The following is a 22997-nucleotide window of genomic DNA, read 5'->3' as shown; positions in this document are numbered from 1 at the left end:
ATAATCCCAATGGTAAAGCAAAGCAAACAGCTTCTAAATTCTCGCAAATAATGTTATACCTCTTAAAACAACATTAAATAATTAAAACATATATGGATTGCTTTAATTCATTTTCTGTTAGGTTAATAATGGAATATTATTAATATGTAATATAAGTCTGGGTAATTGACAGAATAAAAGTTAATTTAGCTCACCATTTTGGAGGTCCATGGTCAAGGAGCTGAATCTGGTAAGGGTCTTAGTCATGAGGGCACTTGGTAGAGACATTTGCTCTTGCTTGCCTGGTACCATGTGATGCCCTGAGCTACCTTGAACTCTGCATGATCCCAAAGTGAAACCAATCACTTTTTCTTCTGCATCCAATTATACTTTGCTTTTTCTTATCGATACTCACCAATCTTTCCATGCTAAATTAATTTTTAAGAAATGCCTCTTAACTCCATGCCCAAATATCTCTTTCTCTGAGTGTAGAATAAGAGCTTCCTCATTTTTAAAATCCTTTACAGCCCTTGTACATTATAATAGTAGGAGAGCAGGTATTTATTGAGAATCTAATATGTGCCAGAAATTATGTGAGCACCTTGTGTGCACTGTATTTGATCTCTGTAATAAATCTGTGTCCAGTAAGGTTAGTTATCCTCACCTCACAAAGGAAGTAACAGGGTTAGAGAGATTAAGGAGATTAAGTGACTGTCACAATATTATATGGATGATAAGTTATTTTCTGATTCTAAATCCCAAACTCTTAACTATTACAGTATATGATCTCATTGTTATATCAAAAAGTGAGAATGATGTGATACCGGACCGTAATTCTTAAAAGATTTGTATAGGCCCTGCTGTGGTGGGCACATTATAAATAACCATTACTTGTTTGGAAAGTCATATGTGAACTATGAAGAACAATGTTACCAATACAGAGTTCCTTAATTGAGCCACAGAGAGGACTGACACACATCCATATTTATTTTTGCAGAGTTATGCTACTCAGAGTGGTCCAGGGATCAGCAACAGCAGGATTTTACCCAGGGGTTTGCTAGAAATACAGGAAGATCTTGAATCTCATTCCTCATGTATTGAGTCACAGTACATACCTTAAAAACATTGCCAGTTTGGGACCAGCAGTTAGCATAATGGCTATGTTGCTGGACTCCCACGTGGTTGACCACAGTTCGAATCCCAGACCTGGTGGCTTAAAACGCCGGGCGCGTGTGCGTGCGTGCCCAAGATCTCAAGAGGAGAATGGAGGAGAAGGGATTGTGGCATGACCATCCCCCCTGGGGGGTGATTTTTCGCTTTCTGTCTCTCTGTCTCTCTCTCTCTGGTGTGCGCATGTGGTCTATAGCGAAAACCTCTCAAAAAAAAAAAAACATTGCCAGTTTAAGCGTCATTTTTATATGAGTCATGAACTAATAAGTCTTCCTATCTTACAAATAGGAAAAATAAAATTGGGGTTGGCTCAATGGCACAGCAGTTAAGCACTGTGCCAAGGAAGCTGGATTCCATATGGATAACAGGGGTTTGAGTCCTGGCTGCACTGACTTGGAAGAACATACTGGGTGTATGCATATATGTATCCAGGATCCTGAAAGGATAGAGAATTGGAGAAAAAATAATTGGGGCATGGCCAGGCCTCATTGAGGAGTGTTTCCTCTCTCCCTCTCCCTCTCCCTCTCTCTCTCTCTCTCTCTCTCTCTCTCTCTCTCTGTCATGAATGTGCATTCACCCTCTGGCATTTAAAAAAGGATAAATAGAATTGGGTGGATTTTCTTTCAAAAAATGAATATTAAGAGATAACAGATGACTTAGCTGTGGTAATACATGCTGGCAAACATTGCTACTTGGCAGGCCGAGGTCATGGGAAGCCCTGGACTGAATTCCCAGATCACCCCAAAGCTGGGCATGTTGACACACACCTATAGTCCTAGCTATTCAGGAGGCTGAAGCATGAGGATTACAACACATCCAGACCCCTCTCTAAAACAAACAAACCAACAAACATGAAAACAGAGAGATGGTGGACTAAAATATGAAAGGAATGTATGAGAAAACCCTGTAGGGAAGCTATTTTTTAATGATAGATTATCATTTGTCTTAGAAATCTCAACTAGAAAAAGGATCCTAAGTCCTGAGTGCAAGGAACACTGTGACTAGTTGTTCTAGAATAAAAGCAGACTATGTTTATTTTTGTATTCTAAATGCACAGGAGAATGCCTGGTACATAGTAGGGCTACAGCAGATATATTTTGAATGAATAAATGCATCCTCTCAAGAATCTTAGAGCAATGACTTCCTTGAGAAATGGAGTATAGCATATCCAGCAATGAGTAGGCTCGAGAACTGGAGTGACTTCTGGAGTTCTACGGGTTCAAACTTGAAACATGGGACTTAAGTATCCTCACAGAAAAGAGATTTTCTGTCATTAGGAGTATGCAAGGAGGTGAAAAGAACACAATATCATCTGGCTACGCCTTATACAAGGAATAGCTATAAATTCTGTAAGAGAAAGAAGTCATCTTTCCTTGATGGCCTGGCATCAGTTTTCAGTTTTCACTCTCTTATATTAGAAAACTTTCAGGTTTAATCAGCTCTGAATTTTGTTCTTTGAACCATATCCCAAGAGTTTTGGTTAAGACAAGAGGATTAATTCAGCACCTATTTCTGAAAACCAGGAACCACATCTACCGACGGGCCCAATAGCACAGCCAGACATGTAGTGCATGAGTAGGAAGAGGACAGCTGCGTTCCCTCCAGCATCTGCTCGTAAGAATGCACTCTTGGAGTATGTCATATCTGCTTTCTGAGCTAGGCCTCAAGGCCACAGACACAGTCCCGACACTATTACAAACAAAGGCAATAAATACATGTCCTGATGTCCAATCACAGACTAACTGGCCCTTAAGTTTACAGTTAAAAGAACAAATGTCAATACTAAAGGTTTTATCTTGTTAAATGCATGCTAGATTACCAAGATTTCTTAAGTGTTGATAAAAGCTGATTCATTAAACAAGTCCACTCTTTAAACTTAGATTGCCAAAAGTTTACCTGGCATTTTTCCATCAATGCTGTAGAACAGAGCAATCTATTCTACAGTGTTAAAACAATTTTTTTTTTTTTAAGAGCGAGATTTTTACTATAGGGCGTGTGTACTTGCTAGAGAGACAGAAAGTGAAAAATCACCTTCCAGGGGGATAGACATGCTGCAATGCCTTCTCCTCTCAGGATTTTGGGCACACATGTACACGTGCCTGGTATGAATTTCAAGCCACCACACTGGAGACTTGAACCATGGTTGGCCATGTGAGAGTCCAGCAATGTAACCATTATGTCATCTGCTGGTCCCAGACAAAGTGTTGATGTTCTTTGTTTGTTTTGTTTCTCCACTGTAAAAGAAGTTTTGAAATGATTTTTACTAACCAACCAAAATAATAGGACAATTTAATACTATTATTGTATTAAAACTGTCTTTATTTGTGGTCATTAGTCATGACCATAGCAAACTAAAAGAAAATTTTTTTAATGTTTTTGTCATAGGGCACAGAGAGAAAGGTAACTTGAGAAATTACCCTCCAGGGGGATGGCCATGCCACAGTCCCTTCTCCATTTTCGTCTCCAAATTTTAGGCACACACTCACATTCACCCCATGTGATTTTCAAGCAGCTGGGTCCAGGACTTGAACTGCAAAGTTATTCAGGTGGGATCCAGCACATTAACCACCGTGTCACTTGTTGGCCCATATTTGCATTTTTAAAAAAATTCATTTTCTTCTAAGGAAGATAATATAATTTTAGAATTTTTAACAAAGCTTCCATTAGGCACCATTTCTTTACAACTGTAAAATGTACAAAAATATTATAAAAGTTATCTTGTAAAACTACAGTGGTAAAAATGCACTTGAACAGGGACACTATTGTTCATAGACTTCCTTGGCCTTGTCCTAGCCGTGCATGTCTCTGAAAACCATCTGCTTTCCTCTGGTAACTCTCATGGGTAAACCAGGTCAGCATTTCCTGTGACAAGGGAACACTGAAAATACCTGCAGAGAAATTAAGCAGTATTTCAGTCTACTAAGCAAAGTAATTCCAGAGGGTTGATAGATGAGAGGTCAAAAGTGTCAAGTGCTCCAAAAATTAAATATTTTGCTCATAAATCATTCAACCCAAGCAAGAACAAAAATAATAATGCTTGTCCTAACAATCACCAGAAAGAAAGGACACATTCCAGCCAGTGACGATATTGCTTTCTTCTGTAATCACTAACAGCAGCATGTGTGTGAGCACAGGTAGGACAAAGAAAAGAAATATCCACTTCAGTGAGCAGAACCCTATGACACACCGAATGATCAAAAAGCAGCTCATGCAGAGAGAAGTGGGGGGTGGAGGGAACCGAAAACAGAACTGCATCTTTCAACAGAGAGATCCCTGAAATCCCTATAAAAGCATAAGAGCACAGAGCATAGCACTCAACTTTGGCTGAACTAGACAAAAGAACTGCAAGGGCACAGTTTAGGTTGGGCCAGGACTGCTCCGTCTCTGACATACACCCACCAACAAACCAAAAGACGTTTAACAGGTTCCAGGTAAACATTAGACACCAGGTTAATCACACATATCACTCCGCTGTGTGCATAGACCGGAGCCTCCCTGAGGCTACTTATCTAAATGTGCAAGTGTCAGTAACCTTTTGTCTACACTTTTTGTTTTTTGAACTAGCATGCAATTGAAAAATAACAGTTACTCATATACATTTCTGAAACAGTATGAATGAGTATGTGAATATGCATTAATGAATAAGGTTTGGTTTATATATGGCTTGTGAATGTGTATAGTTTGTTTTGCTTTTGGTATTCCAGAAGATGAAGAATGTGACAAGGGCATAGAAGGCCTATACCATAAAATACTCTTCAGCACTGAAAAGTTGAAAGTTTTTCGGGAACCAGCAGTTAGCGTAATGGCTATGTCGCTGGACTCCCACGTAGTTGACCGCGGTTCGCGTCTTGGACCTGGTGGCTTAGAACTCACGCCGGGCGCATGTGCATGTGTGCCCAAGATCCCAAGAGGAGAATGGAGGAGAAGGGATTGCAGTGTGACCATCCCCCCGGGGGGTGATTTCTCGCTTTCTGTCTCTATGTCTCTGTCTGTCTGGCGAGCTCACATGCCCTATAGCATAAACCTCTCAAAAAAAAAAAAAAAAGTTGAAAGTTTTTCCACTGACAACTGGTACAAGACAAGGCTGTCCACTTTCTCCACTCCTTTTCAATATAGTACTAGAAGTCCTAGCCAATGTAATTAGACAAGAGAATAAAATAAAAGGCATTCAAATAGGGAAAAAATAAGTGAGTGAAATTATCTCTTATTTGCAGAGGACACAATTGTATAGATAAAAGACCCAACGATATTGACGAAAAAACTCCTAGAAGTAATAAATATACAATAAAGTGGCAGGATACAAAATCAGTATACAAAAACCTACAGCATTTCTATGTATGAACAACAAGCAGACTGAGGAAGAACTGAAGAAAGTAATCCCACTTATCATAACTCCAGAAAGTATAAGATACCTAGGAAAAAATCTAACCAAAGAATTCAAAGACCTTGGGGTTGGCAGGTGGCGTGGTGGTTAAGGTGCTGAACTCCCACATGGCCGACCATGGTTTGAATCCCAGGCCTGGCGACTTGTTTTCTCACTTTCCCTATCTCTTTCTCTCTCTCATTCTGTCCCTCTCTGGTCAAACTAAAATACAAAAGAAGATAAATAAATAAAGTTAAATAAAATAATTCTAAAAAAAAAGAATTCAATAGACCTCTACAAGGAAAATTATGAAAATCTAAAAAAAGAAATTGAAAGTGACACAAAAAAGTGGGAGGACAGCCCATGTTCCTGGATTGGAAGAATATAATCAAAATGACAATTCTACCCAAATTAATCTACACATTTAATGCAATCCCAATCAAATTACCAGAGACATTCTTCATAGATCTAGAAAAGACAACCATAAAATTTATCTGGAATCATAAGAGACCCCACATTGCCAAAGCAGTCCTCCCCAAGAAGAGTGGAGTAGGAGGCATCTCACTCCTTGATTCCAAAATATATTACAAAGCTGTGGTAATCAAAACCACAAGGTATTGGCACAAAAACAGATATGTGGACCTATATAACAAAATAGAAACCCCAGAAATAAACTCCCAAACATGCAGCCAACTGATCTTTCATGAATGGTACCAGTCAATCCAGTGGAGAAAAGAAAACTTCTTTAGCAAGTGGTGCTGTAAAAATTGGGTATCCATCTGTAGAAAGATGAATCTGGACCCCTATCTCTCACCATTAACAAAAATCAACACTAAGTGAAACTAAGCTCTAAACCTAAGACTTCAAACTATAAAACTACTGCTGAAAAACACTGAGGAAACTCTGAGAGTCATCAGACTAGACAAAGACTTCTTAAATAATACCCCTAAAGCACAGGTAATAATAATCCTAGTCAATACAACCAAGGAATAAAGTAAAAGGCATACAAATAGGAAAAGAAGTGAAATTATTTCTATTTCCAGATGACATGATTATATACATAGAAAACCCAAAAAATCCACACAAAACTTCAGGAAGTGATAAACACTGTAGAGTGACAATATACAAAATCAGCATTAAAGAATCAATAACATTTTTACACATCAACAATGAACAGACTGAGGTAGAACTGAAGAAAAGAATTCTGTGTACAATAACTACAGAAAATATAAGATACCTAGGAATGAGCCTAACAAAAAAAGTCAAAGACCTCCACAGGAAAACTATGAAAAAATCAAAAAAGAAATTGAAAATGATACAAATAATGGAAAGACATTTCATGTTTCTAGATTGGAATTAATATAATCAAAAGGTCAATGCTATCCTAATTGTTTTATAAGTTTAATGCAATCACAAATTACTAGAGACATTCTTCACATAATTAGGAAAAAAATATGTCTGGAATCATAACATTGCAAAAGCAATAGTATGCAAACAAAATGCAGAAGGCTTCTCACTCCCTGACCCCAAAATATGTTACAAAGCTGCTATAATCAAAACAGCATAGTAATGGCATAAAACAGGCATGTAGACCAAAGGAACACAATAGGGAATCCAGAAATGAACCCCCCAAGCATGCGACCAACTGATTTTTGACAAAGGGCATAAGTTGATAAAATAGGGAAAACAAAAATCTCTTTGGTAAATAGTGGTGGAACTGGATAGCTACCTGCAGACAGATGAAAATGGATCTCTATCTCTCACCATTAGCAAAACAATTCAAAATGAATCAAAGATCTAAAATTAAAACTTAAAACTAAAACTACTGGTTGTAAACACAGGGAAAACTCTTGGAGATATCAGTTGGCAAAAGACTTTTTTAAATAAGACCCCCAAAGCACAGGTAATAATCCCCAAAATAGACAAGTGGTATTACATAACATTAAAAAGATTCTCCACAGTGGGACCAGCAGCTGGCATGATGGCTATGTCTCTGGACTCCCATGTAGTCAACTGTGGTTTAAGTCCTGGACCTGGTGGCTTAAAATCATGCCTGGTGCGTGTGCATGCCCAAGATCCTGAGAGTAGAATGAAGGAGAAGGGATTGCGGTGTGGCCATCCCCCATCACTGGGGGATGATTTCTTGCTTTCTGTCTCTCTGTCTCAGTCTTTCTGGTGAGCGCACGCACCCTATAGCAAAAATCTCTCAAAAAAAAAAATTCTACACAGCAAAAGAAACAGTAGTTAAAGTGAAGAGATTACCCTCAAAATGGGAGAATATATTTGCAAACTATATTAGATAAGGAACTGATAACCAGAATATAAAAGGAACTCAAGTTTATAAGAAAAATTATCAGTCCAATTTAAAGATGAGAAAATGAGCTGAACAAACAACTATATAATAGATATATAGGTGTGTGTGTGTGTGCACGCACATGTGTGTGTGTTTCTAGATATATTTTTCTGAGATATATCTATGTATTTATACATCTAGATAGATTTTTCTCAGAAAAAGGAAAAAAAAAACCTAATAGAATGAAAATTGAAGGGTTTTCCAGGAATGGAGAGGGTGAGGAAAGAAATCAAGGAGAAAAATAGAGTCAAGACATTTATGGGACACAAAAATAGATGATTATCTGATAATAACGTATATAATATCTTCAACTGGACTGGTTTGAAGTGTATTCATGTTGGGGAAATTCACTTTACAAGCTGTAGCAATGTATAGTGATTGAGTGTATAAAAGAAATGAAAATAAAAAGAAAGTTGAAAATTTATCACATAATAGAATGTTGGTTGAAGATGATGAATAATATTCTTGGTTTTATCATTGCACACTGCATGCATGCTTTGGAAAACCATATTGTACCCCATAAATACATACAATTATATCTGAAATGATAAAATGAGAGAAAAGAAAATAAGGTCAAAATTTATGATAGCCTAGTGCAAAGGAGATAGGATTTATGCACTTCACCATGCTGGCCAGGATTTAATGTTTGTGAAAGAATTTTTTTTTATTCTAAAATATGCCAACTACATTTTAGTAGCATCAATTCATTCTCCGATTTAATGACTTTCCCCCTTTGTACAATGGCTAAGCACCTCGTGTCCTGTTGGCCTTCCAAACCAGTCACACTCCTTTCATAGAGACTCCACAGATGGGAAGCATGGTGTGGAGGGTTTCACTCCATTCACTATTTCTATGAACTCTGTTAGCACAGCACATTCCTGAACTAAATCTCTCTTGAACAGATACTGTGGAAAAATGATGACATAAAATGATCAATGTTGTGCCACCAAGGTCTAAAGATGAAAAATGAAAGTTGAAATGTTTATTTTGGATTCGACAGTGAACATACTGAAAAAGATTTAAAATGCTAATAAAAATAATTTTTGTTCTTCTCTCCACCCTCTCCCTGTTTTTGTAACAGGCTAATTATCTGCCATAAAACATGATCCACCAAGGTCTATGGCTCTTGTCAATCATAAAACAAAGAAACTTTCTGATGTTTGAGAAGTAGATAATGTTTAAATAATATCTCCATTAGTGATGGCACAAATCTAGAAATAGTTGAGATTTGTTTATTTGCTGTAAGTTTTCTATGGTTACATTTTTAAAATGAAGTATTTAATTCCACTTGATGTTGTTGTTGTTATTATTATTTAATTTGACCAGCAAGAGAAAGGGAAAGTGATAAAGCAAGCCACCTGGTCCAAGGACTTGAACCACAGTAGACCGTATGGGAGTTCAGCACCTTAACTACCGGGCCACCTCCCAGCCCTGTGGTTACATTTTTTTTTTTTTTTAGGGGTGTTAAAAAATACTGGCTCACCCTCTGGTGCAGCCAGTAATATGCTAGACTGAGAAGCTGGAAGCCACAAGGCTACCACAGTTCAGGTCCTGGGTCTGGTTGGAGCTGTGCACATGTGCCTAATATTTTGATAGGGCCGAAGGAGGGGATTTTGTGACTGAACCCTATGTACGTTACTTCCCTTGCTCTCCCTTTCTTGTCATTCTTGTGCATATCCCTTGTGTTCTGCCATGAATAACAAACAAACATACAAAGAAACAAAAATTGGGGATGATTTTAAAAACTCAACTCTGGCAATGATGGCCTACGGAATTTGATGTCCTTTATATAGCAATCATTATTGAAAATCTGAAAAATTATAGTAAACTAATTTTTTTTTGAGAGGATTTTTTGCTATAGGGCACGTGCGCTCACCAGACAGACAGGGAGAGACATAGAGACAGAAGACGAGAAATCCCCCCCCAGGGGTGATGGTCACGCCGCAATCCCTTCTCCTCCATTCTCCTCTCAGGATCTTGGGCACGCACGCACACGCGCCTGGCGTGAGTTTTAAGCCACTGGGTCCAGGATTCGAACTGTGGTCGACTACGTGGGAGTCCAGCGACATAGCCATTACGCTAACTACTGGTTCCCAAAATGTACTCTTTTTTAAAAAGGCCTTTGCCAAAAAAAAAAAACTTTAAAGCTCTAGTAACCAAAATGTCATGGTACTCTCATAGAAACAAACAGGCCAATGAAACAGAATAAATAGCCAACAACTACATACAATTATAGCCACTGATTTTTAATAAAGGTGTCATGGTTGACAGTTATGTCATTGGACTCCTACATGGCAGACTACAGTTCGAGCCCCAGACCCAGTAGCTTGAAAATCATGCCAGGCATGTGTGTGTACGTGCCCAAGACTCTGGGAGGAGAATGGAGGAGAAAGGATTGCAGCATAGCTGTCCCCCCTGGGGATTGATTGATATCTCTCTCTCTCTCTCTCTCTCACAAGCCTACTTGTCCTAAGGGGGGGGGAGGGAAATCTTATTAAAAAATAAATACATAAATAAATAAAATAAAGGATGCCAAGGAAAAAAGAACAGTTTCTTCAACAAATGGAGTCAAGACAACTATATTCACAAGCAGAAAAATTAATTTAGACCTGTAGCTCAGAATATATACCAAAACCAACTCAAAATATACTGAAGACTTGAAGGAGATCTAAAACTGTAAAACTACTAAAGTAAAACTTAGGAAGTAAGGTCTATAACATTGGTCTGGACAATGATTTTTTTTTTAAGGTATGACCCCAAAAACAAAGGTAACAAAATCAAAAAACAGATAAATGGGATTAAAAAGCTTCTGCACAGCAAACAATCAAAGAAACAATTTACAGAATAAGAGAAAACACTTATAAACTGTATATCTTATAGTTGGCAATAAGGTAAATTAGTACAACAATTATGGAAAACACTATGTAGCTATCTTTTTCCCCCCAGGGTTTTTTTTTAAATGTATATAAGTATATAAGCAAAATTATTTAACAGTCAATAAATTCTTATTTAAGGAATATCCAAATTTCTTTTTTTTTTGGGGGGGGGAGGTTTTGGCTATAGGACACGTGCACTCGCCAGAGGGACAGAGAAAGACAGAAAGTGAGAAATCACCTCCCAGGGGAGATGGTCACTCTGCAATCCCTTTTCCTCCATGGGGAGATGGTCACTCTGCAATCCCTTTTCCTCCATTTTCTTCTCAGGATCTTGGGCACACACACACACATGCCTGGCATGAGTTTTAAGCCACTGGGTCCGTGACTCGAACCACGGTCAACTACATGGGAGTCCAGTGACATAGCCATTACGCTAACTGCTGGTCCCAGAATATCCGAATTTCTGATTCCTTCCACTGCTCACCAAGGACACCACCATCTTCATTCCTCCAAGGCCCAAGTCAAGATAGTCCTTTTTAAAAGAACTGGTACTTAATTCATAGTTGTCCTGTCAGCCCTACCTGAATTTTGTGTCTTCGTTTTTCTCCATTAGAACTATGACATATTGGTAACTTCAAAGACTGTCCACCCGGGATCATTGGGATCCAATTTCATTAAATAATTGACTTCAGGTCCTTTGACTTATGAACTTATTAGCAAAATGTTACAGGTCTCATTGTCACCACTATAATACGTTTACTGTGATGGAAGCATAGCCTGTGTCTCAATTTAGCCACATTAACAATTTTGGACAGTGATCGACAGTGTCCAGTCGAAACTAGAGTGAGGCTTAGTATGTAGTTATCTTTAAAAAGTAAGCATAGTGCCACCATTTGATCCCAGCAGCCTCAGTATGAGGTACATATGCAAAGGAAATGAAGTGAACATGTAGAAGAGATATTGGAACTCTCATGGCCCCAGCATTATTCACAATGGCCAAGATATGGAATAGAGTTAGGTGCTCATCAATGAGTGGATAAAGAAAATATGATACAAACACACAGACACACATGAACATGGATCTTATGTCTCTCTTTAAAAAATAAAACTCTGGAGCTAGGATGTGGGCCAGCAGTGTTAGAACTGAACCCACATGGGGAGGGTTCTTGGTTCATATCCCATTACCTCCCTGAGCACACCTGGAACAGGTACATGTGTCCATGATCTAGAGTCAACTGAGAGTGGAGTTGGATCATGGCATAGAGACCCAGTTTGGAGTGCCTGTATTTCTGTCTGTCTCCATCTCTTCTTTATGTCATGAAAGAAACAAAAAAGAAGAAAAGGAAATTCCATTATTTTTAACAATATGAATAAAACTGAAGGACGTTTCAAGTGAGAGAACAACACAGAATGTCAAATATTATATAGTCGTGTTCATATATGGAATCTAAAAATGTTGATCTTGAAGAAATATAGAGTAGAATGGTGATTAATAGAGGCTGGGTAGTTGGTCGTGGAAGTTAAGATCTTAGTCAAAGCTTTCAAAATTTTAGTGAGATAGGAGGTATAAGTTCAAGAGATCTACTACACAATACAGTGATTAGAGTTAATAACATACTGTATTTTTGAAAAATGCTAACAGAATGAATGTTAAATATTTTCAACATAAAAATGATAATGGCAAGGTAATAGATATATCAATCAGCTAGATCTAGTCATTTCTCAATTTTTATATACATTGAAATATCATGTTATACACCATACATACAATTTTGTCAATTTACAAAAAAATAGATAATAGCCTTACCTGCTTAAAAGTATTAATTATCCTTCAGTTTTTCCCAAATAATATAATTAATGAATACAGAACTTTCTACTAATTCAGCAGCACAAATAAAAAACCCTAAGCCTAAGAGAGATTGTGATCTGACACTCTGAATTACTCGACGCTTTGTTTCTTTCATTTAAGCCTCTATTTAAGATTCTTTTAAAACATAGACCAAGGTTTGGCAAACTATGGTCTGTGGGACAAATCTGGCCCACAACCTATTTTCGCAAGATTTTATGGAAACACGGTCACACACATCCTTTTATATATTGTCTATGCCTGCTCTTTAGTTACAACAGAAGGGTTGAGTAATTGTGACAGAGACCATCAAGCTCCTCTGGAAGTCTAAAATATTTATCATCTATCCTTTTCCCCAAAAAAAGAGAAGCTGTCAGTCTCTAACATAGCTCATGAAGAATGTTATAGCTGGCCTTGTTCAAATTCACATCAAAATGATTAAAGAAATCGACGCAGAATGTAGGCTTGGCATAATAAATCTGAATTCATTGAATGAAAGCCTATATTTAAATGTTTAAATGATTGCTTTCTTTTACTTACAACAGTTTGAAACTACATGAATATACATTCACCTACCTAAAGTTGAATCAAATACTAAGTGAATTCTCTAACATCTGTGATTACAAATATTGAGGATGCTGTCTTCTGGCTAAGTTATCTTAAGCACCACTTAGCTGCCTCATCACTGTTTATGAAGACTATGCATAAATGGCAGTTCTTCTGGAACATACTGAATGAAAACTCTGGAACACAGCTTTCCTCTGGGATTGCCACTAGCAACCTGCATAACTAGCACACTGCATAACTTCAGAATAACTCTCTAGCCTTCGGCCTTCTCCATTCCCAGTCAAAGTTCTAAAACTTAAGAGAAGACATAGGCAAGTAATGCAAAAGTTCCAGAACTGCAGCAACAAAGCACAGAAGCTGACCATATATTCTACTTTGCTATAGCAGAACTGGATTAATATGTAACCCAATATCATTTATTACGTTAAATTACATGTACATGAAAGAATGGTAGTTTTTAGAAGAGTACAGAGAGAAAGATGAAATACACTAGAAAAGTTGTCTGTACAAATGTAAGAGAATAGAATGAGTGCCCCAAATCCCCAAATTTCTGGTCTCATTTTACAAACTGTGTATTACCCTAACAGCTGTTGATGGTGAATCAGTCACTCACACATTCATATCTATTAACCTGGTGTGGATAATTTCCTCCTAGGTTACTGTGATTAGGGAGACTCTGGAAGGACAGAAACTTTTGAGCAGAGTAAGAAAATAAAGAAAAGTTACAGGAAAAGTGAATCTAAAAGATGTGCTACTTAACAGGAAAACATTTCTCTTCTCAGTTAGAAAAAGCAATATGCATTCAGCTGTACAAAGCTACAGTCCTAAAGAATCTTCCTTGAGGACCACTAGATGGTGTAGTGGTTACATAGCTGGACTCTCACATGGTTGACTGCAGTTCAAGTCCTGGACCCGATGGCTTGGAAATCACACTGGTCACGTGTACATGCATGCCCAAGATCCCAGGAGGAGAATGGAGAAGAAATTGTGGAGATTTTTCATTTTTCCTCTCACTGTCTTTGTCTCCAACAAGTGCATATGCCCTATGGCAAAAACCTCTCTCAAAAAAAAATTTTTTTTTAAATCATTCTTGAAATGATATTCTCCCATCTTTCACCCATATCAAGTCTACTGGCCTATATGGCTGCTTTTATCTCATAAACCTTTTTCAGATCTATTCACTTCTTACCCATCTAGGCTGTGTTGGTCATATCTATCTTACCTTCCTCCCTAGTCCAAGGTACCCTCATTTGGGACCAGCAGTTGGCATAAAGGCTATGTTGCTGATCTCCCATGTAGTTGACTACAGTTCGAGTCCCAGACCCAGTGACTTAAACTCATGTCAGGTGTGTGTGTGTGTGTGTGTGTGTGTGTGCATGTGCATGAGCACGCGCCCAAGATGCCGAAAGGAGAATGGAGGAGAAGGGATTGCAATGTGGCCATCCCCCCTGGGTGGGTGATTTCTCACTTTCTATCTCTCTCTTTGTCTTTCTGGCAACACACACACAAAATCCTCTCAAAAAGAAAAAAAAAAAAAAAGGCCAAAATTTAGTATCTCCTAAAAAATTCATAGAAATTAAAAAAAAAAAATTCAGTCTTTCCTGGATACATGAATGTTCTCTGTTTCAGTCACTGGGATTGGTCATACCTCCTCACTCCTATAGCAAGAATTCCCCTGATCGACATACGAAAATCAAGTGCGATTGTGAAAGCCAACCTCACAAAGGAATATCATGTGTATGTCAGGTCAAATTCGGGGTGTTACCTACATGAAATAAATTCTAGTTAAGCAGGTATCTTTGAGCACACCAGGCAAGCACATACCCATGTTCCAGGGAAGGCTAGCTGGCTCTCCCCACCCCTCTCTCCTCACTCATGAAAGAAATTAACTTAGGAAGAAAAAGAAGAAAAGACATTACAGAGCTAAGTTTTACCTACAGAGCTTAACTTTTATGTTAAGTGACTTTTAGACTATGAAAATACATGAATTATTACTTTTGAAATCTTACTCAAATTCCATGTCTTTGGGTAGTGGTTGACAAATTTTAACAGCAGGCTTACTGCATGACTAAACAAATACCTGATACAAACCTGTATCAAGAGACAGAGCTTTCAGTTATATAGTGCATATAAATATGCTTCTTGTTTAATGTGTTTTGACTAGGAAAGGATTCTAAAATTAAGAGAGGTAATTACCTTAATATATCTTAAAGCTTTTTTTCCCTAAAATTATAATATCTGTCCTATACATCTATATGTCTAGACTCAAATGCATTCATTTGTATGCCTTTATATTTAATACAGGTACATATATTATACATTTGTAATGTTATATTCTGTGGGGTTTGAAGAATTAACTAAACTAGTTACATTATAATCATATTCTTTGCTCAAGAATCCAAAACTCCTTTATCCCTCAATATAAGTTTTCTATTGCAACGAACTACAAAGAACAATAGCTTTAAATAACACATATTAGTTTATATACACATCTAGGTGTTTACAGTCAGATGCAGCTCTCAGTGGGCTAAAGTCAAGGTGTCAACAGGGTTACTTTTTCTGGAGGATCCAGGGGGAGAACCTCTATCTTTTTTCCATTTCTGGAGGATGTATGCATTCCTTCGGTTTGTAGCTCCTTCCCTCATCTTCAAAATCAGCAGTTCAAGTGCCTGACTCGGATATTGAATCTTCTGACTCTCTCCTTCATTATGATGACCCTTGTGATTACACTCGATAATCTACCTCAATAATCCAACGTATTCTCCATACTTTAAAAAAATAGATGTATTTATTATTACTTAATTTGCTATAGGACACATGTGCTCACAAGATAGAGAAACAGAGAAAAAGAGAAAGCAAACTGCCATGTACAAGGACTCGGACCCTGATCAGCCATGTGGGAATCCACCACCTTAGCCATCATGCCACCTGCTGGCCCACTCTCTACATTGCAAGTCCTTAATTTCATTTTCCAACACGAGGTAACATATGTATTTACAGGTTCCGGCCATTCAGATATGGACATCTTTTGAGGAGGCATTGGTTCTTCCTACCACAGCATTCATTCAGGTTCATTTTTCTGCTTAAATTTTTAGGTAAAAATTAAAGTAAGGATTTTGCTCAATTGTTTTTAAAGAGAAGAGATTAAAGTCTACTTGCCTTAAAATACCTGCAAAGCCCTCCTATGAAGTACAGTTTTACCCAGAATAATTCTTTTTGTAGTCCTCCATATATGAGCTTACTAACTTGGAGACTCAAGGGGAAGTCGTTTCTGGTGCTCCTAAGAGAGAGCACATCCTTGGAGCAAGTGTTCTTGGGAGGAGGCAGCGTCATTTTAAATGAGGAGGTGAGTGGGCAGACAGGTCAAGGTTAGAAAAGTAACAGACGCAAACAAAGCTGATGAATTCCTCTTCCCTCTCCATAGCTACAAAGCAAAATCTTTAAAAAAATTCTTTTCAGTTTCCCAATGAGCAGATAGAAAATATAGCCTCATAGGAGAAATAAATTTGGATTGGATGTAAGGAGGAAAAGAACTGAATTTAAAAGTAATTTTTTTTTAGTTTCCACATTGAGTATGACTTTGTGTGTGTATATATATCTATATATGTATATACACACACATATCTTATATATCTTCTACATATATATCTTCCATTTATGTTATCTATATGTATACATATCATATATATAGTATCTCCTATATATAAAATGCATTCTATCACAGTATATTACAGCATGTAAAATAGCATGAATATACTGCATATTAGTCCAGCTAAAGTTAGGATCATACACTTATTATCAACAGATATTTTTCCATTTTTGTGTCCCTTAAATGTTTTACATAGAAAACAATTTTGAAAGCGAATGGGGGTGGAGGGCGGAATATGATTTCTTATTAAACATGGGGATTAGTTAAAACATACATGTCTGAAAGTGGACTTTATACTTCGCTGATTAAGCTGGCTGGTAATGATTGGTCCCACTTCTGCTAGTGCCAGAACGTGGAAGAGTTGCAAATCAGTAATAAACTAGAACAGGGCTTTGAGGTAAGTCAGAAACCATAAGACAGTTCAAGCCCGGAGTCACGTAAACACCTCGGTCTTAAATGGCTCGCCTTAGTGTGTTGGAGCCTACAGGCTCCATAAGCAGATATTTAAATTATGATTCTTTTAGTATATTTATCATAACAAATTATATGATACCAGTATTTTTTATTTTAATGTGAGAGAGAGGAAAGAAAAAATGAGAGAAGGAAACAAAGGCACCTTCGACAGGGTCTCACTGTGCTAAGGATTCTCTTATCACAGCCTCCTCTCTCTCAAGGATTATACGACTATGCCCAACATGTTCAGGTTCACCCAGGAACCAAACCCATGCCTCCTATTCAGCTACCCATCTCCCAACCACTAGTGCTATCTGTGCACCATCACAAGTGGGCGGTTTTTTTTTTTTTTTTTGTACTATAAGATGATTGCTTACTTAATACACTCATATTTGGAAGAAACATATTAAAAACTAAAGAACTGAATTTAAAAGTAATTTTTTTTTAGTTTCCACATTGAGTATGACTTTGTGTGTGTATATATATCTATATATGTATATACACACACATATCTTATATATCTTCTACATATATATCTTCCATTTATGTTATCTATATGTATACATATCATATATATAGTATCTCCTATATATAAAATGCATTCTATCACAGTATATTACAGCATGTAAAATAGCATGAATATACTGCATATTAGTCCAGCTAAAGTTAGGATCATACACTTATTATCAACAGATATTTTTCCATTTTTGTGTCCCTTAAATGTTTTACATAGAAAACAATTTTGAAAGCGAATGGGGGTGGAGGGCGGAATATGATTTCTTATTAAACATGGGGATTAGTTAAAACATACATGTCTGAAAGTGGACTTTATACTTCGCTGATTAAGCTGGCTGGTAATGATTGGTCCCACTTCTGCTAGTGCCAGAACGTGGAAGAGTTGCAAATCAGTAATAAACTAGAACAGGGCTTTGAGGTAAGTCAGAAACCATAAGACAGTTCAAGCCCGGAGTCACGTAAACACCTCGGTCTTAAATGGCTCGCCTTAGTGTGTTGGAGCCTACAGGCTCCATAAGCAGATATTTAAATTATGATTCTTTTAGTATATTTATCATAACAAATTATATGATACCAGTATTTTTTATTTTAATGTGAGAGAGAGGAAAGAAAAAATGAGAGAAGGAAACAAAGGCACCTTCGACAGGGTCTCACTGTGCTAAGGATCCTCTTATCACAGCCTCCTCTCTCTCAAGGATTATACGACTATGCCCAACATGTTCAGGTTCACCCAGGAACCAAACCCATGCCTCCTATTCAGCTACCCATCTCCCAACCACTAGTGCTATCTGTGCACCATCGCAAGTGGGTGTTTTGTTTTGTTGTTTTTTTTTTTTGGTACTTAATTCACTCATATTTGGAAGAAACATATTAAAAACTTTTTTTCAAAACTTTTTGTCATCAGTCATGTGTGTCCACCCAAAAGAGACAGAGAGGAAAAGTGAGAAATCAACCCCCTTTCTGGGAGAATGATCACACTTTAATCCATTCTTCTCTATTCTTTTCTTCTTTTTTTTTTTTGGAGAGGTTTTTGCTATAGGGTGCATACATTCACCAGAAAGATAGACAGAAAGCAAGAAATCACCCCTCAGGGGGCATAACCACACTGTACTCCCTTCTCCTCCATTCTCCTCTTGGGATCTTGGACACGCACACACATGTGCCCAGTGTGAGTTTAAGCCACTGGGTCCAGAACTCGAACCTCAGTCGACTACATGGGAGTCCAGCTCCATAGCCATTACAGTAATTGCTGGTCCCTCTATTCTGTTCTTGGAGTTTTGGGCATGCATGCCCATGTACTGGTTTGATTTTTTTTTTCTTTTTTTGAGAGATTTTTCCTATATGATGCATGTGCTTGCCAGAGAGAAAGTGAGAAATCACCCCCTGGAGAGAAGGTCATTGTCACAATCCCTTCTCCTCCATGCTCTTCTCTGGATTTGGGGCACACATGCACACAAACCCAGTGTGACCTTCAAGCCAGCAGGCTGGAACTTGAACTGCAGTGAATTGTGGGAATCCAACAATGTAATCATGACACCATCTCCTGTTCCCTGTAACCAGCTCGATTTTTCAAGCCGCCAGATCCAGGACTCAAACTACAGTTGACCACATGAAAGTCCAGCTCCTTAACCACCATGCCACCTGCCAGCCCCTTAAAATTTTTAAGATGATGCTAAAAATATAGAATATGTTCTAGACTTAGAGAGCAAAGAGAAATACAAGGACATGTAAACTTATCTTCACGTCTACATATATCTAATTCAAAAATTCATGGAAAATGTATATTATTCAGGGATTTCTCGATTTCTCTTGGTGCTAAAATAAATTTGTGCTGTAATTCCATTTTTTCACAGACTTTTTGAAGTCCCCTCACTTTAAAAAAAGCTACTATGTACAAGTTAGAATTAGGGAAATGTGTTATCCAAGACTGACACATTTTTAGGGACGACAGGCACATGCAGAAACTGAGAACTTTCCTCAGCCTCCAGAAACTGGCAGTTCAGGAGGAAAATCATGCCTCAGCAGTAGGAGGAGAGGCTGGATGAATTGCCTGTGAAACTCGGTCAGCTGTCCAAGGGTCCCTGCTAGGTCTGTGTGGGGTCATTCTTCCAAAGTCTGATCAAGTATCCCCTAAAAGGAACAGAGAGGTTTCTTAGCTGAAGGTCAGGGGAAAAAAATACACCTTGTTTCCAGGTCCCTTCCAGTTCTGTGCTTGTAAGGTGCCCAGGTGACACCCTGCCACCCTCGGGCTTGTGTTTTTCCTTTCCTTCACAAGTATCTTGGCTCAGGAACTATACTCAGCTCCAAGAATGGTGAAAATGCTTCTTGTAGCCAAATCTTGTTCTTCAGGAGAGAAGACCACAGGCAGGCAGTCTCCAGTTTATGAAAGGGCTATATTTTAAATGTTCCCTTGAATATAAATAGTTCAGTACTTGGAATTTATTCTCATAGAAACCATGCTATAAATGAGATTCATTCCCCTTGTACATTTTCAGAAGTCTATTAACCTATATTGTTCTGGAAGTGTAGTTTCAATTGCACAGTTTAAGTTATAGCTGTCTACCCCCTTGTAGCAGTATAGCAGTATTTCTGAACATATCTACCTCTTTTTCAGTTAAAGATTTTTTTTTTTTTGGAGAGGTTTTACTATAGGGCACTTCTGCTCACCAGAAAGAGAGAAAGTGAGAATTCACTCCCTGGGGGGATGGCCACACCACAATCCCTTCTCCTCCATTCTCCTCTCAGGATCATGGGCATGCACTCACACACGCCCAGCATGAGTTTAAGCCACTGGGTCCGGGATTCGAACCATGGTTGACTACATGGGAGTCCAGCAACATAGCCATTATGCCAACTGCTGGTCCCGAGATGTGTATTTTTATATGAAGTTTATATTATTTGAAAATATCTTTCTCATAGGCTGTCATTGCCAAGGATGATGATCATAAGAACAACTGATTCTGTTAATATATAATCTATACCTCATGCTTATGCCTATTTCTATCTAGATATCTTAGATTCCCAGAATCTCAATCCAAGATTCCAGGAATACTACTGTACTCAAGCCTACTCCCCAACCCACTTTTCTATTCCTTCACAATGACAGCCTGTATGAATGGAAAAGATACTGCCAGACACTACAAACTATGCACGGCCCTGTAACTTTGCAACCACGTGAATAAAAATAAATAAATAATAAGAGTCGTTCAGAGGACCCTCCAAAGAACTCCAGAAGAGCAAGTTCAATCTGGTATTATATTTGACCGACGAAGCATTTAAAAACATTTGAAATTACTGATGGACATTTGCGAAAGGACAGACCTCACACACATCTCGTCTGTCTACCTTCTCTTAGTGACTAAAAGACTGGAAAGTCCAGAGCTTTGTTTGGAAGGACCTTTCAGTTAGGAGGCCTGTAGCAATTACTGAGCTGCTGCTGTGTGTTGACAGAGGTGCTCCTCCCAGGTTGGGCCCCACTGCTCTGTCTCATCCTCAGCAGGCAGTGTTCTCTGCATTTTATATTAACATACTGGCCTTTGGATGCAATTGATTTACCCTCTCCATTCTATTTGTTTTGAATTACAAAACAAATGGTAGTTGATCTCAAAGAGGAAGTGGGAGGTTGTGGCCTCAGAATTCTCTCCCTCACATCACAGGAGGGGCTATTTCATAAAACTGGAGTGAACATGGCTGGAATGTCTTCCTTCATTGCCTAACAACAGGTCTACAGTAAGACCTCAGAACAACTTTGCTATGCATAGGGCTTGTAAGCAAATGAGAAAATTAGTTTAGAAATGGACGCGCACACTCTCAGTTGTTCAAGAAATGAGGACACAGATCATTGGAAAACATTCTTCCTGAATTTCTGAGACTCTGCTTAGTAATGCTTTGATCTATTTTGTATTTTCACTGATATTTTTAAAAATTGGGCTTTTATCTTTTAAAAATAAAATAAAGCATGGAAATGGCTACATCTAACCCCCAAAGGTGGTTTAAAGGAACTTTACATCCCGTGGTGGTCCATCACATCTCCCAAGCCACACCTATGACCAATAACAGTGTGTTTGCCTCACACGAAAGAAGCCTTTTGCCCTTTCATCTTCAAGACAGATTGGCATCTCAAGACTTTGACAGAGCATCTAGAGCGTCCCCTTTAAACACTGAACAACCTGAATGAAAACTAAATAATGCCCAATCTTTTCTCCTCAAATGGTCACAATACTAACATCCTCTTTCTATTCTCCTAGACAATTTTTATTCAAACATGGGCCAAGAAATCACTGATGCAGCAACTCACAAACAATAAAAGTGTAGTATTTGTAGCTGAAATAATATTCCCTATGAACCTTTCGAGCTGAGTATCAGAGAAGAACAAAAATTAATCCAAATTGCATTTTCAGGCTGAATTCCCTAATTTGCATAATCTCTTTAGGTATCTCAAACTGAACAAAGCTCTATCCTTTAGCTCTCCTGCCCTTGCCTTCCATTCTCAAGGATGTTTCTTGTTTTCATGATTATGAAATAAAGATATTTCTCATGTGCCATAAACATGCCTTCATAAACTGTAAAGGATTATAATCATACAACGCATATAATTGCAAATAAGCAAGAAAGGAAATTTGGAGAATACACAATTATTAAAAATTAATATTTTTTAAAATTTTGTCAGAGGGCATGTGTACTCACTAGAGAGAAACAGACAGTGGGCGGGAATGAGAAAGCATTCTAGGCGGGAGGGATGGTCATGATGCAGTCCCTTCTCCATTCTCCTCCAGGGATTTGGGGGACACACACATACACTCAGTGTGTTTTTCAGGCTGTTCTGTCCATGACTCAAACTGCACACATGGGATCCAACTGCTTTAATCACCATGCCACTGGCTGGCCCAATATACCTTCAAATAACATATTACATGCTTTTCATTTATATGTTAAAAAAATGAAAACTAGGAAAGGCAACTTCATAATAATTGCCTAGAACTGAAGTGAGAAGCAGGATTTCCTGCAAATGGGCATCGGAGATATTTCTGAGGAAACAGAAGGTTGTCAGACTAGAGTTTGGCAAAGGTTTCATACCCATGTAACTAACTAAAAATCATTAGCATTCTTACAATGGGAGAATTTTATGGTAAATAAGCCATACATTATGTAGACCTTCTAGTGTTCCAGTTCTAAATGCTATTTAGATCCAAAAAGAGATCAAAAGGTAATTAGAAAGTATTTTT

At 38.0% G+C, this 22997-nt stretch overlaps 1 long non-coding RNA gene and 1 other non-coding gene across 2 annotated transcripts in view; both read right to left on the bottom strand.

Moving 5' to 3' along the window:
• The window catches only part of LOC102491219 (uncharacterized), a 185113-nt gene that overhangs the window by 107068 nt on the left and 55048 nt on the right, over positions 1-22997 (bottom strand). The window lies entirely within an intron of this gene.
• On the bottom strand, positions 11461-11592 carry LOC114009473 (small nucleolar RNA SNORA1). The gene has a single exon (XR_003550882.1). It is a non-coding gene; the product is annotated as a small nucleolar RNA SNORA1 (small nucleolar RNA).

Source organism: Tupaia chinensis, unplaced genomic scaffold (assembly GCF_000334495.1).
Source record: "Tupaia chinensis unplaced genomic scaffold, TupChi_1.0 Scaffold000541_1, whole genome shotgun sequence".
Lineage (NCBI taxonomy): Eukaryota > Metazoa > Chordata > Mammalia > Scandentia > Tupaiidae > Tupaia > Tupaia belangeri.
The sequence above is the reverse complement of the archived record's forward strand: the minus strand, read 5'-3'. Positions and strand labels throughout refer to the sequence as shown.